We start from the raw sequence: 14446 nt of genomic DNA, 5'->3' as shown, positions 1-14446 counted from the left end.
ATGCCATTATGGTGCAAAAGCTAAGTTCTATATTATTTGTTACAGACACTCATCAAAAATTGTGACTATTACTGTTGTTGCTATTGTTTTAACAACACTGCTTATTTAGATTTCCCATTATGTTTACCAGTTTCTTTGCTCACTGTTTTTCCTTGCAACCTACACTTTTTTCTTGGTTCAATTCTCTTCTTGTTCAAGTATATCTTTTAGTAGTTCTTTCTGCAAGGTTAATTAGCCCAGTCTTGTGTATCTGTTGTATCTTGTTTACCTTTTTAATTTACCCTCAGTTTTGAGTTCTCCCTTAGCAAGTACAGAATTTGGGGTTGAGGATTTTTCTCAGCATTTGGAAAATCACATTCTGCTGGTATACAGCATCTACTATTGCTGAGAGGAGGTTAGCTGGCTGTGAGACAGTGGTTATGTTGCAAGTAATGTTATCCCCATCCCCTTAACATTTGATTGGCTGCATTCTCATCAGGGTGAGTCTCAGTGTGGATTTGTTTTTAGTTACCCCGTCCAGGACTTCAGAGTTTTCCTTTAGTCTGAACTGCCATCTCCTGTATGCTGGGCGACTTCATCACTGCTATAAATTATCTCAGATTTATACTTGCACATAGTTTTAAGTATCAAACAGTTTTTTAAAATAAATTTATTTATTTATTTTCATTTTTTTAATTTTTTGCTGCATTGGGTCTTTGTTGCTGCACGTGGGCTTTCTCTAGTTCTGGTGAGTGGGGGCTACTCTTCGTTGCGGTGCACAGGCTTCTCATTGCGGTGGTTTCTCTTGTTGCGGAGCACGGGCTCTAGGCACGCAGGCTCAGTAGTTGTGACTCATGGGCTTAGCTGCTCCACGGCATGTGGGATTTTCCCGGACCAGGGCTTGAACCCACGTCCCCCTGCACTGGCAGGCAGATTCCTAACCACTGCGCCACCAGGGAAGCCCTTATCAAATAGTTTCATAAGATTTGTTATGCAAAACTTCCTTCCGAACTCCTCCTCCCATTTCCTCCTCCCTAGAGATAACCACTCTAAGCTCTTTCATTTATTTAAGGAAAAGAAGGCTTTACCTCCACGTTCACAATAACATGACTGTATCACATGACATTTCAGTTCCAGGCAGTACCTATTTATTCCCCATGAGGGAGGATGAGAGTCAGCTCATCTGTCTCTGTGCCCTCGTGCATCCTTCTGAATTAGTTTGTTAGTGGGTTCCTTCTGTTCATTTTTCCTGTTTTCTCTTCCCGATATTTCTCTTGTTAAGATGTTGGACTGACTAAACTGATCCTTTATTTATCTTGTTTCTTCTTCTTCTTCTATTTACCATCACCACCTTTTTCTTCTCCTTTCCAGGAGATTTTCTCAACTTTACCTTTTACTTTGGAGACTGATATGATTGGACATAATTCAGGGTACCCCTGATTCAATATCTTAAGTCCTTCTTGGGCTGCTCAGATTTCCCAGAAAAATGCTTTTTTCAAACTACTGCCTGCAGCGTGAAGGCCTGGCTGCTAGGATTCTGGAAACCCAGTGAGGTAGGAGGTCTGGGAGCCATGTGTCCCACATGCATACATTTATCTAATTCACACACACACACACACACACACACACACACACACACACACACCCCCAAGACTTTGTCGGTCTGACTACTACTAATTCTTCCAAACAGATCCAGCAGCACCTCCTCTGGGAAATTCTCCATGATCTCCCCAGTAGACATTCAGACTGAGCTAGCTCCCAGAACCCAGACTTTCCCTCTATCTTTGCAGGTATCCCCCTGCCTCTGTAATTGCCTAATTAGACATCTGTCCTCCTCCAGAACCAGCTCTATCCATTTACTTGGCACAGTTACTAGCATGTAATAAACTCGAGAGATTCATGCGTTATTAATTAATTCCAGAGTCAGCCCAGTTAAGGGAACTGCTCATACATGCAGGAGCCAAATGGGAGCTGGGAAAGCACTTCAAGTACGCTCCACTGTCACAGGTCTTTGGCATCAACATTAGTCCTACCCCTAGCTGTGCGACTCCCCAACAAAATAGGGCATCCCAGATAAGCTTTTCTCCTTGGCTGTCTGGTATTCCTTATCATATTTGTACATGTATATCAAGGAAAGCATTCAACCTACTTCTTAGGAGTATAATGAAATATCTCTGAAAATAATCACTATTGCTTTAAAATATGAAGGTTTCAGATACATGCAAAAATCAAACTATATTGTTACTACGGAAAACTGAGGTATAAGGAAGGAAACCAGGCAAGAAATAGCTGCTGGATATAAGAGCACATGTTGTTGACTTATTTACAAGTGTTGAAGAGCAACAAGCTATGAGCAGGTGTGTGTGATAACAGGCCATGAGCAGGTGTCACAGATAACCGCCTTATCTGTGACAGGCAGAATCTTTGAGAATCTGCATAAATCTTCCAGTGAGCAAAGGGGAAATAACCAAACCATCTGAGGAAGACTGACACTTCAAATGAATGAAGTCAATGTTTTACACAGTTGTAGAATTTTAAAGCCAGAATTATCAGTTAGTCCAGTCTCCTCGTCAAGGTGTGGATGCTAACTGTGACTGTCCCTACAGAGGGCCATTTGGGTTCAGAGAAATCCCCCAAAGCTGATGCCCTGGACCCCGTAACTGACAGGTAGGTTTCAGTACTTCTCAGTCACACTGTGACCCACCCTAACTTTATCCACTGTGCCTACTTTTGAGTATCACAGAAGTCTACACAACAGACACAAGCTAGATGGTCTACAAACACTTTTAACCCTTCAGAACAACCCTATGAGAAAAGGATGGTGTCTGTTTCAAAGATGGAGGAACTGAGTCACGAGAAGCTGCAGGTATCACTAAGGACTCACAGCCGTTAAGCACAGAGGAGACACTAGTGGAGAGGCAGCGTCATGTGCTATTTATGAACTTGGACTCCACGTGACTCTGCATCTAAATCCCAGTTCTACCACTCCCTAGCTATGTGACCTTAGGAAAGTTGCTCAACCTCTCTGAACCCATTTCATAAGGTGTTTTGTTACGAGGATTAAATGAGCTAATATGTGTAAAGCATTTGGACCAGTGCCTGGTACTTGGCACCATAGACGTGTCTGTTAAACATGTAAAAGGGTGGCAGAATTATGAATCAAATCCAGGTTTATCTGGTTCCAATGTATACACTCTTAACCAACTCTTCAGCATGTTAATCTCTCAAGTGTTGGAAGGCAGCTACTACATCCCTGAAGTTTTTCTCTTCTCCATATGCTCCTCTTTCCTCAATGGCCCTTGATATTACCTGGTTGCCAGAATTCTTTCCATCCTTCTGGCTTTTGACCTAACTGAAAGAGTCGGACCCAAAACTGCTTCCATACTTCAGGAGATGACAGTAATCCCCCTAGATTTGAGCAAAGTTGTTCTTCTCAGCATCACCTGGGATCTTGCTCAAGCGGTAACCTCTCCAGCTCCAATTCAGACCAGCTAAATCAGAAACTCTTGGGATGGGCCCAGCAATCCGGATGTCAACAAGCCCTCCAGGTGAAAGGGATGCAGCTCAAGTTTGAGAGCCGTTGTTTTCATGGAATGTATGGCCCCAGTGGAAGTTGAGACATCACACTGCTAAGCGGCTCATACTAAATTGACGATTAATGGTCTCCTAGAATCTGGGCCTCAAACATGTAACTAATGTAGTGTGGTGGTTTTAAATCCTCCTTTAGGCCTTCTTGATGTGGACCCACCGCTCCAGCCCCTCAGGGTCTCTAAATCCACGTTCTGTGGTGGGGCATGTTGGTTCCCCGGCTCCAACTCTGTGACCCGTGAACACTGGATAAGCACATCATTCGTGTCTCTGTGGTGTCGCCCTCAGCATCTACCCAGAGCTGGGGCAGAACCCAGCGGTCCCTGGCAGACTACCTCCTCCGGCCTGACATTAATCCATGAGAACATGCCGTGCCTACGGCTGTTCAACTTGTGAAATTTCCTAGCTATTATCAGCCTGCGTATCTCCACTTGGTCCAAGAGGAAACCATGAGAGACTAGCTTTGCTTTAAAACTGTGAATAAAAGCTAAAAAAAACTTCCTCATGAGCGCAGCTTTGGAAATTCTTCTTAAGTTTCCATTTTCTCTCTCCCTCCTTCTCCCCCAACCAGGAGAAAGTGGCCTGGAAGCAGGCATACCTCAAAACTTTCATGTTAAACTCAGAGCTCTGCTTTCAGTTTCTTTTAATTTTACACTAATAACTTGTTTTCCAGGTATTCCCTCTCTTTACTGTAGTCCTACATGGCAGACTTTTCTTTTTTTAACATTTTTATATACTTGGAAATTGAAACTCAGGGAAGTTAAGCAACTTTTCCTAATGTCATATCAGCCAGTTTAGTGGGGACACCCATATTTATATTCAGGCCTGTCCAAGGTTCATACCTCACCTGCTGTGTTATATTAACACTATTGTGGCTGAAAATGGCAGGAAAATGAAAGAAGATGTGCATATGATTTTCAAGACCCTCTTAACCCACCCTTTATTCCAGAGAATACTAAATTCAATTAATGATGGTCAAAACAACACACATCACAGCCACCGGAAAGGTAACATCTTAAAACATCTACAGGGATCTAGCACTTGGTTCCTTTCTACAAGGATCCTCTAAGGTATAAAGACATATCTGGCCACCGTTCACTTCTTCCTGAAGAATACCAGCCCCTACAAAGGAAAGACAACTGTGCAAGGGGCTAGAACACAAAGCCACTTGTTTCCTAGTGCTCTCTCTGCCAGCCCTCACAAAGTCAAGTGCTGGACTTGTTGAAGAAAGCGATTCATCTCTCCATGGAAAGAATGCCAATACCAACTGTACAATAGACTTCTTTCTTCATATCCTTAATTCCTGAGGATCTTATGGTCACTTCATGTAATGTAAGCAATTATGAGCTTCCAGGTCTGGGAGACAGTTTAATAATAATGGAAGGAAACACTACTCAGGTCTTCTCACAGGCAGATTTCAAGGGAGTCCAATCACACTGATCGACAAAGACTCAGTTTTACTTGATGACATAAGAAACACAGGCTCTGTTCACCTTCCAACTTCAATTTTTCACTGTCGTACCCTCTTTCCCAAATTTTCTATCCTCCTAGCTTGGTAGACACAACAGAAGCTCAGCTGTGATCCCCCCATCTGCCTTATCTTCTCATATACAATCTAGTTCCTTCCTGTTCTCCATGTCAAGGGGCTGGCCAAAGCTTCCTGAGAGGATGGGTATTGTAACTGAGAAGTAAAGTAGACCGTGAAGTCCAAATGATAAATTACACAAATAAACACAATTTTACCATTTTAAAATATGACAGAGGGACTTCCCTAGTGGTCCAGTGGTAAAGAATCTGCCTTCCAATGCAGGGGACGTGGGTTCCATCCCTGGTCGGGGAACTAAGATCCCACATGCCGTGGGACAACTAAACCCACGTGACACAACTACTGAGCCCGCGCGCCTCAACTAGAGAGAGAAAACCTGCTCGCCACAACTAGAGAGAAGCCCGCATGCCGCAAAGAAGAGCCTGTGCGCCACAACGAAAGATCCTGTGTGCCGCAACTAAGACCCGACACAGCCAAAAATAATAAATAAATAAAATATTTAAAAAATTAAAATATATAATAGAAAATATTGTCTTCAATTTTATTTTGAGAACCGAGCATGTTCTTGAAAGAGTTCCAACAATTCTGATATTTCAATTTTTAAAGTATCGGTAACACGGTATTTATACATCTGAGTCTCAGGACTCAAGAAAACCAAAAAGACAATAAAAAAGTTCACTGCGTGCTTTGTTTTGTGATATTACACTAAACTTGCCGATCTGGAAACACTCTTACATAGTCCTTGACTTACAAATGAATTTTCTGATTTACTATTGAGTAGAAAGTAAACATGTCTTCAGAACAAGCACAGTTTCACTTCAAAGGCACAGGACTAAAGCCAAAGGCAACATAACGGGACCACATCTTGAGGATTTAATCTTCCTTAGGTATGGACACAGGATAAGAAAATACCTGACACCCAGGCCACCACTGCTAATTGTTATTTCACAGCAAACACTACTAATTAATCATAGCACTACTGCCGAGTTCAAACACAACAGCCAACAAAACCTACTTGAGTTGGCACAAAACTATTTGACTGCCTAAGCGCTATGATAGACCTACTAGAATTTGTAGGATTAACGGCTACTCTTATGATTCAGGTTTCTTATGTGGAAAAGGAAAAGCTACAGTAGGTAATTCAAACACACAATGCTTCCAGCAAAGATTCTGTCTTTGATACTTCATAAAAAAAAAAATCTCGGATTTTTTGGATGGAACCAAGGACTGTGCAGACCCTGCATACCGTGTATAGCTGACTGTGGAACTGTAGGTATAGGGAGGGGTTCAAGCCTCAGACATTTACAGATGGGCACAGTTGATTCCATGGTGTGGAGTCATATCAGATTGGTGCACGTGGAAACATGTATCTTTCTTACTAATTTGAAAAGTGTATATATGAAATCTGTCCAAAATGCTATAGATAGAAGAATGACTTAATACAATGAACTGTACTTTTCAACTGAATGAACATAACATCTATGATAAATCACAAAGGAAAACCACTCCACTAATATGTGGTTTTCTACAGCTAATGTTCCAAAAACAAAATGTTCTTTTGGCATGGACCTCAAAATTTGTCATGTTCTCATTAGTCTTGAGGGCAACAGTGCTACTTTATACAATTGTAACCATCATGCAACAAGAAGTGAGAGCCTGAAATATTGGATTTTTTTCAAACAAGCAAAAAAATTGCTAAAAATACTTTATGACAAATATGAATAACTACAAGTAGATATTATTCAAATTAATGTTTTATTTGTTTAAGTAAAAACACAACTTACGGAAAAAAAATCAAACCACAATATTGAGGAATTGCAATTTATTCCATTTAGAAATAAATAAACAGAAGAAGTTGTTATAACATGCTACCATTTATAATATCTCCAAATCCTTTCTCATATTGGTTTCAAATGATATATTTAATAAATATTCAACATATGTTCAAAATACATATGTTCATATATACTCAAATTATATAATCTGAACACATATACATAAATATATATTCTCAAAGAGCTGTGCACTAGCAAAAAGTTTTGGAACAAACAAACAGGATGGTTTTAAAAAATGAGCTAAACCACCTACTTTAACACTTACACCTAGTTAGAGACGGAACACTAGTTTTCTCACCTTTTACAACATGTAAAATTATATTTTAAATGTGCCCCCAAACACAGCATTCTTCAAGAATATGGACACCGTCATGTTTTTTTCAATTTTAATAAAGCAAAGCGTCTATAGCGTTGACAGACATATTACAGAAGAAAACAAAGAAAACATTTTCAACTGTTCCTTCAAAGCATATCTGAAATCCTGTTTCATGGAATACTGCTTTAGTTAGCTCCCTGGCATCCTTCTAAGGCACCACGTGGGGACACAACCATTCCAGCAAAGTCGGAGGCCCCGTGGGTGAGGAAGAAGGTGGGAAGGGGTCTGAAAGGATGGAGGGGAAGCTCAGGACCAGCTCTGTAGGGCAAAGGCACTCTCACGGACACGGATCCTGGCCCGAATCCTGTCTGAGAGATTGAAAGCCCTGCCCTGAAACCGTGTCTCATCCTGGCATTAGCACCCTCCTTCACAGTGCCCAGCTGAGGCCCCAGGACTAGTTCTCTCCCACACGTGGTGAAATCCGACTCTCAAGGTCTCTGGGCCTCAGCTTCACACAGGCGGGTGCTCAAAGAGTGACATGGTTGCCTTCCAGCTCCCAGGTGTTTAGTATCTTCAGAAGGATTAATGCTACAAATTCAGACAAGAATGCTCTGGAAAGCTTCATTACCCCCATCTCTTGGACACTCGTGGAGCTTTGTGGCTTTTGGAAAGTAATTTTGTTCCCCCCAAATCCACTGTATTTTTATATGATAGCAATCAACAATCTGAAAATGAAATTAAGGAAACAATTCCACGGACAATGAGATTTTTCATTTTAATTTTTTTTTCAGTCTCTCTGATGGAAGCTGTCAACCCCTGAAACAATAAGTTAAAAGTAAAAACTGACTTTTCAAAATCTGCAAAGCTAAATGAATGTTGAAGAAATGGAAATGATTAAACTTCCAGATCATTTTTTGTTAAGTGTGTAGCATTCACACTTCTGAAGACATTAAACTTTGAAACAGCAGTACCACTTTTGGGATGCCCTGTACTTCTCATAACCTGGGGAATTTCTTTTGGGTTCAAAATTATCATTTCCTTCCAGTTAATGGATGTCTTTCCATCAGCCTACAGTTGTATTTTCTTGATTTAAAATGAGCTTTTCTTTAAAGGTGTCTTTTTCAAGATTTTGAGGTATTCTCTGATAGAGAGTTGTTTTTTGAAATTGAGGGTGAAATGTAAATGCTTACTGTCATGAACGTGCAACTGAGATCATTTTAACATTCATATATGCTATTTAGACATTTTACTAGTTCAGGAATCTGGTTTAGGGAATACAGTCTCATCATCTCTGGGGAGAGTTGAGGGGCCACACTTCATCAAATGCATATGTTTGGGGTTTTATTTTTTTAAAACACTGATCTGCATATATATAAAGAGATACATTCATTTTGGGGGGGTTTGTTTGTTTGTTTGCCTGTTTGTTTTTTACCATAACCTCAGCCAGAATTCTATTTTGCTATTATGACCCAGGACATACAAAGGTGGGGTGTCTGTGTGTGTGCATGTACCTGCATTTTTTTAATGAAATAAAATGCTTCAAAAACATGTGATTTACTCTAATATCTTCTATTCTAGTCTTTCTTACCCAAAACTTTTGTTGATGTGACTCATTACGTTGACTCGGGGCCCACTAACGTGCTGATTACCAAGTCTGAAAAACAATAACCTGGGTATAATGGGTTAGTCAATACCCACCAGGGTTACCCCGGTAACTCTTTTGTATGCTTGGACTGCATATTTTTTACCTGAGGAGATGCAAGCAGAACAAAAGCTCAACTCCCACTGCGGTGAAGCCCTTGGGGATCTTGGTGAAATGCAGAGTCTGGCTGGGCAGGGCTGGGGCAGGAGATTCTGTGCCTTTACCACCAGCCAGCCTGGGGGCAGCAGTCTGAGACGTGTGGGTGCAGAGGAGCAGGGCCGCGTGGGACACACTCCCACCGCACAGCCGTGCAGCCGTGACCGGGGCACGACCCCAGCATCCCCACAGGCGGTACTCACTGCAAAGGAGGCATCCTCGTGCCTTCAACATCCTCCCCTTTGTGATTTGCACCGTTTCCTTTTCTCCATAACCAACCCTCAGCCCAAACAAGCAGTGGCAAGGCCACCCTCTCTGGGATTGCTTGAAGCCACCTTTGGACGGGATTACCCCAAAATGTGGACAACTACCTTGTTTGTCTCAACAAAGCAGGAACAGCAGAGATGATGCCGGCAAACAGGAGTGTGAAAGATCTATTAACACTTTGTTTCAGGCACCGGTTAAACTGTGAAACCCGCTTGTCAAGGTGGACCGCGCTCAAAACATACTTCTGAACGTGACAGAGGTAAATTCTGTAGTTCAAAGCAGGATTTCATAATTCTAAGCCGTGGAGTTAGAATTCCCACACGAGGAAACACTGACAGTAATTGTAACTGTTCCTGGTACGATACTGGCTTTCTGTACTTCCGGCCACCGGAATCCGGGATATACATGTATTGATAAAATGAAAACAGTCTTGATTTTGGTGAGGCTGTCCTTCGTGTAATCATTTTGTGGACCCGTCTGGAGGGACGAGGGAATGGGCTCACCACTGCACCCGAGCGTGGACCTCGCACACATTTGGTACCGGATACGGGTTCGATAAAAAAAATGAACGAACAAAATTTTTTGAATGTGACATCTCACGTTATTAGCTGATTTCCCATTATAGTGTTTGCTTCTCTGAACTGAGCAGGAAGCTTTAAAAGGGAGGAAGAAATGAAAAGTGGCATCTTCCAAATTGCAGCTGTTCACCATGCAGATGGGGAGAAGCGAGGGGAAGGGAGGAAAAAGAGACAGACAAACAGACAGACCCACAGACCAGGGCACTGATTCCTGACTCCTGATTCCTGGTGGGAATAGGGCAGGTGGAAGAGGAGGCAGATTTGGGGATGCCTCTCCCCACCGGCCATGACGGGTAAGTGTAATTGGCGAGGAGCTTGGGGGAGGGAAGCACGGGGACTTGGGACTGGTCTAAGGCAGTGGTTTTCAATGGGGACAATTATGCCTCCCAGGGGACAACTGACAATCACCGTCTGGAGACATTTTTTCACTGTCATAACTCCGGGGTGGACACTAATTGCCTCTAGAGGGTAGAGGGTAGGGAGGCTGCTAAACATTCTGCAATGCCCATGGCATCCCCCACAGCCAAGAATTATGTGCCCCCAAGTATCAATAGCACCCAGGTCGAGAAACCATGTTCCAGGGGTACAAAAGGGAAAAAAAAAAAAAAAGCCTGGTAGAGGCAAGAGCAGAAGCTATTAGGAAAGAGAACGTGCTCGCCAGGACCACTAGGCGATCTTGGGCAACAAGCGAGGTCTTAGACAGAAGGGAGACAGTGTGGGAGAGAGATGAGGGTAAGGAAACAGAGCCGGGGATCTGGCTGTGCCTCCTGTTTCACTGGATCCCTCTCTAGTCAACTCTGAACCAGGTGCTTGTGGGGTCAGCTCCACTGCTCCAGCTAAAGGCAGTCTGTGCCTCGTGAGTACGAAGCAGAAGTCCAAAAGAGGCCAGAGATCCTTGGGTGGAAATGAGCACTACAGGCTGCCCTCCAGGGATATATGCCACTGACAAGGAAGGCTTACGTGTAGCAGACGATGCCGGTGCCCTGACCCCCCTCCTCATGGGCTCCACTTCAATGCCCATGAACTTGTCTTCCAGCTGCCAAAAACTGCATTCCTTTGCCTCAAGGTGTGCTGTTGGCTGCCCAAGTGGCAGTCCTGAAATGCCGGGAAATCAGTCGCCTCTGTAGGCAGTCCTCAACGGATGCCTGACAGGTTTGGTGAAGAAGTAGGTACTCCCTTGCCTCTTGGGTGAGTAACTGTGAGACATGATCCACGCTGTCTCCCAGGGCTCCCCAGTGTGCCCACAGTGGTAACTGGTTTAATAATGCCTCCTTATTGACTGCTATCCCCATTCTGGCCCCCTTCCCCACTCTCCTATGGGTGTTTTCTTTACCTTCCCCCTAAAACGACTTGCACTTCAATTCTCATCTCAGGGTCTGCTTCTGGGGAACCCAAACTCTAATGGCAAGTCTTCTGAAGAGAGACTAGGCTGGCGGCCACTTGAGCCCCAGGTTCCTCGGATGTGAGAACTCTCTGGGTCCACAGTAGCCCTGTAGCAGAGGGGCCGGTCTTCCCATCCCCAAGTCCTAAGCACAGAATCATTGGGATCCTCTGAGCCACAGGCTCTAGACCGACTTCTTTCAGACCATCTGAAACCCAACTCCAGGCACATTCCTCTCTCTCCCATCGAGGGCACAGGCAAAGCCACATCTTTTGCTCAAGGCTGGCAGGGAATGCAAGCACAATCCCTATGAGTCTCAAATGCCCCCGAAGTCAAAATTCTGCAAGAACTCAAATAAGTAACACTTGACTCCGAGAAAGGGGTCTTACTCTGGTGCCAGGAAGAGCCAAAGATGAAAACAACGGCAGCCGTGGTTCAAATGAACTTTAATGAATTACCAGTGGGGATTGAAAACCACAGAATAGCAAAATGAAACAGCTATTTCAAAACCTTGCTAGACAAAGAAGAGAAGTGAACTATAAACCCCCTCAGGGCGATGTTAAATCACTCATCTTCCCTGCAGTGGGAATTCTGAGATGTTAAAAATCTCAAGAAAATGCTCGGAGCTTGAGGGATGCCACAGCGGCAATGAGTGCAAGGGGCTCCCCACACCAGCAACAGGTCTGTAAACAGCGATGCAGCTGACACTTTCCAAGGGCCTCAGAACACGGCCCTGCAGAAACCTGAAGCCATCGCCTGAGGAAGTCCCGCTGTCACCCAGGATGGGAATCAGGCGCCCCCCTTAGGGTCTAGTCACCGTAAGCCATTCCTAGGGACGTTTCTTTACAAATCCTCAGAAGCCTCTCTTCTTAACTTGTGGATGTTCGCTGGGTTTCATCTTTGCCAAGAACATCCACTTTGGGGCCCCGATTCCTTGCCAACTTAGGTGAGGGGATGGGAAGATCTTCTATCTCAACTCTGATGTGTGGAGAGTTTTTTTGTTTTTTTTTTTGTTTTGTTTTTTTTAAGGGAAAAGAACAGCAGAGCTTTTCTGCCGGACAACCTATTCCCTTATTTATAATGCAGGACAGCAGCGCCTTGTAAGTGTATATTCTGGTTCATCTGAGGACACACGGTTGTTCATTTTAAAATTAGATTCATCCTAATTATACGAAAACAGCCTGCATGTGGTTAGTCAAAACAGCAGGAAAGCATTACTCAGCACCTACGTACTGGGCCTGCCTTCTAGACTCCACTAAACTTGTTCAACACACAGCCCCTGCCCTCTTGGAACTTCAAATCCAGCAGAGAAATATCCATCTCACTGACCAATATGAGGTTTGGACACTGGGCAGTGAAGAAATGCGTATAGTAAGTGACTAAACATGTAATATTACCTTTGGACAAAGGGGTGAGGGAAACTGTCATTAAAGGGGCACGCTGCAGCAGGGCAGAAGCGGAGGTACTTTGGATCTCAATCCTAATGAATCATGGCAGGACTGGGGGAGCTCCCTGAATGAAGGATATTAGGATGCTGTGCTGAAACAGAAGCAGAAAAAAATAGGTATGAAACCGTCAGGGACAGAAGTTTGCTTGTGGACAGTAGAACAGCATCAGGGCAAGAGACAGGAGTAGATGTTATGAAAAAAGGCAGGAAGGTGGTCAGCTTCAGCATGACATTCAATCCAAGTGGGAGAGCCAACTCTGCGTTCAAGTGGCTGCAGTCCTGGGCAGGTGACCAAACATTTATTCTTCTTTATTTTTTAAAAATTTTAATTGGAGTGGAGTTGATTTACAATGTTGTGTTAGTTTCAGGTGTACAGCAAAGTGAATCAGTTATACATATACACATATCCACTCTTTTCTAGATTCTCTTTCCATGTAGGTCATTACAGAGTATTAAGTAGAGTTCCCCGTGCTATACAGCAGGTCCTTGTTGATTATCTATCTTATATATAGTAGTGTGTGTATGTTAATTCCAAGCTCCTAATTTATCCCTCCCCACCATGTTTCTTCTTTGGTAACCATAACTGTCTTTTCTACATCTGAGACTCTTTCTGTTTTGTAAATAGGTTCATATGATATCGCTTATATGTGGAATCTTTAAAAATGGTACAGATAAACTATTTACGTCTATTATTCTTATTTTCCACAGACCCTGAGGGTTCCCTAAGTTCAACGATGGACCATGGAACATATCTCTTGAGGATGAAAAATGCCAGGACATCTATAAAAAGGAGATTGTTACCAGTAAACACACCCTAACAATTTAAAACTGAAAAAAAGTATAACGAATTATCGATACAAAATGATCAAGGAAACTTGCAGGTTGACTTTTGGGTCTCTCTCTTTGATCTCCTGCCTTTTGGACAATCAAGCTCCGTACTTCCAGGGTGAAGGCTGACTGAATACCATCACTTTTACAATTTTTGTAATAATAAGATAATGATAAAATTGTTTCCCATGTACTGGGCACTCCCCAGGCACTATGGATGGGCTCAGCAGTCCATAAACTCGATTCCACTCAATCTCCTCTATGATGCCGTCAAGTAAGTACCAATATTATTTCACTGCATAGGTGAGGTGACTGAAGTTCAAGGTGGTTAACTCACTTGCCAGAGAGACCACGAGCTAGAAGGGGACAAAGCCAACTCAGCACCTGTAGGGATGTCCGCCACCCACCCGTAACTCCTGATCTCTCTCCAGTGCCCCAGCTCTCAACCAGTCCAGGACCCAGGACCCTCAGCTTCCACCCTCCCCACAACACACTTGGCCTCTAAGGGAAGCGGGGAGGGTGTCTCTCCTCCCTGCTCTGTGACAGGACTTTAAAATAGGACATGACTGGTGCCCACACTGCAGGTTACTCTGAGCCCCAAGGAACCCAGTGATGAGCCAGGAACAAGTTGGGGATTACTGAGAAAATGATTCCTTCTTTATTATGGAATATCAAGAATTAGCTGGATTCAAAAAGATACACGCATCCCAATGTTCACAGCAGCACTATTCACAGTAGCCAGGACATGGAAGCAACCTAAGCGTCCATCGACAGAAGAACGGATAAAGAAGATGTGGCACATATATACAATGCAATGTTACTCAGCCATAAAAAAGAACAAAATAATGCCATCTGCAGCAACATGGATGCAACTAGAGATGAT

The 14446-nt window shown here is 43.3% G+C and overlaps 1 protein-coding gene and 1 long non-coding RNA gene across 6 annotated transcripts in view; one reads left to right on the top strand and one right to left on the bottom strand.

Moving 5' to 3' along the window:
• THRB (thyroid hormone receptor beta) overlaps positions 1-14446 on the bottom strand; it is a 386891-nt gene that overhangs the window by 359841 nt on the left and 12604 nt on the right. The gene's annotated exons all lie outside the window — the stretch shown is intronic.
• LOC137224622 (uncharacterized) lies at positions 12524-13587 on the top strand. The gene is made up of 2 exons (XR_010943409.1): positions 12524-12659; positions 13444-13587. It is a non-coding gene; the product is annotated as an uncharacterized lncRNA (long non-coding RNA).

This window comes from Pseudorca crassidens, chromosome 5, assembly GCF_039906515.1.
Source record: "Pseudorca crassidens isolate mPseCra1 chromosome 5, mPseCra1.hap1, whole genome shotgun sequence".
In the NCBI taxonomy this organism is placed as follows: Eukaryota; Metazoa; Chordata; class Mammalia; order Artiodactyla; family Delphinidae; genus Pseudorca; species Pseudorca crassidens.
The sequence above is the reverse complement of the archived record's forward strand: the minus strand, read 5'-3'. Positions and strand labels throughout refer to the sequence as shown.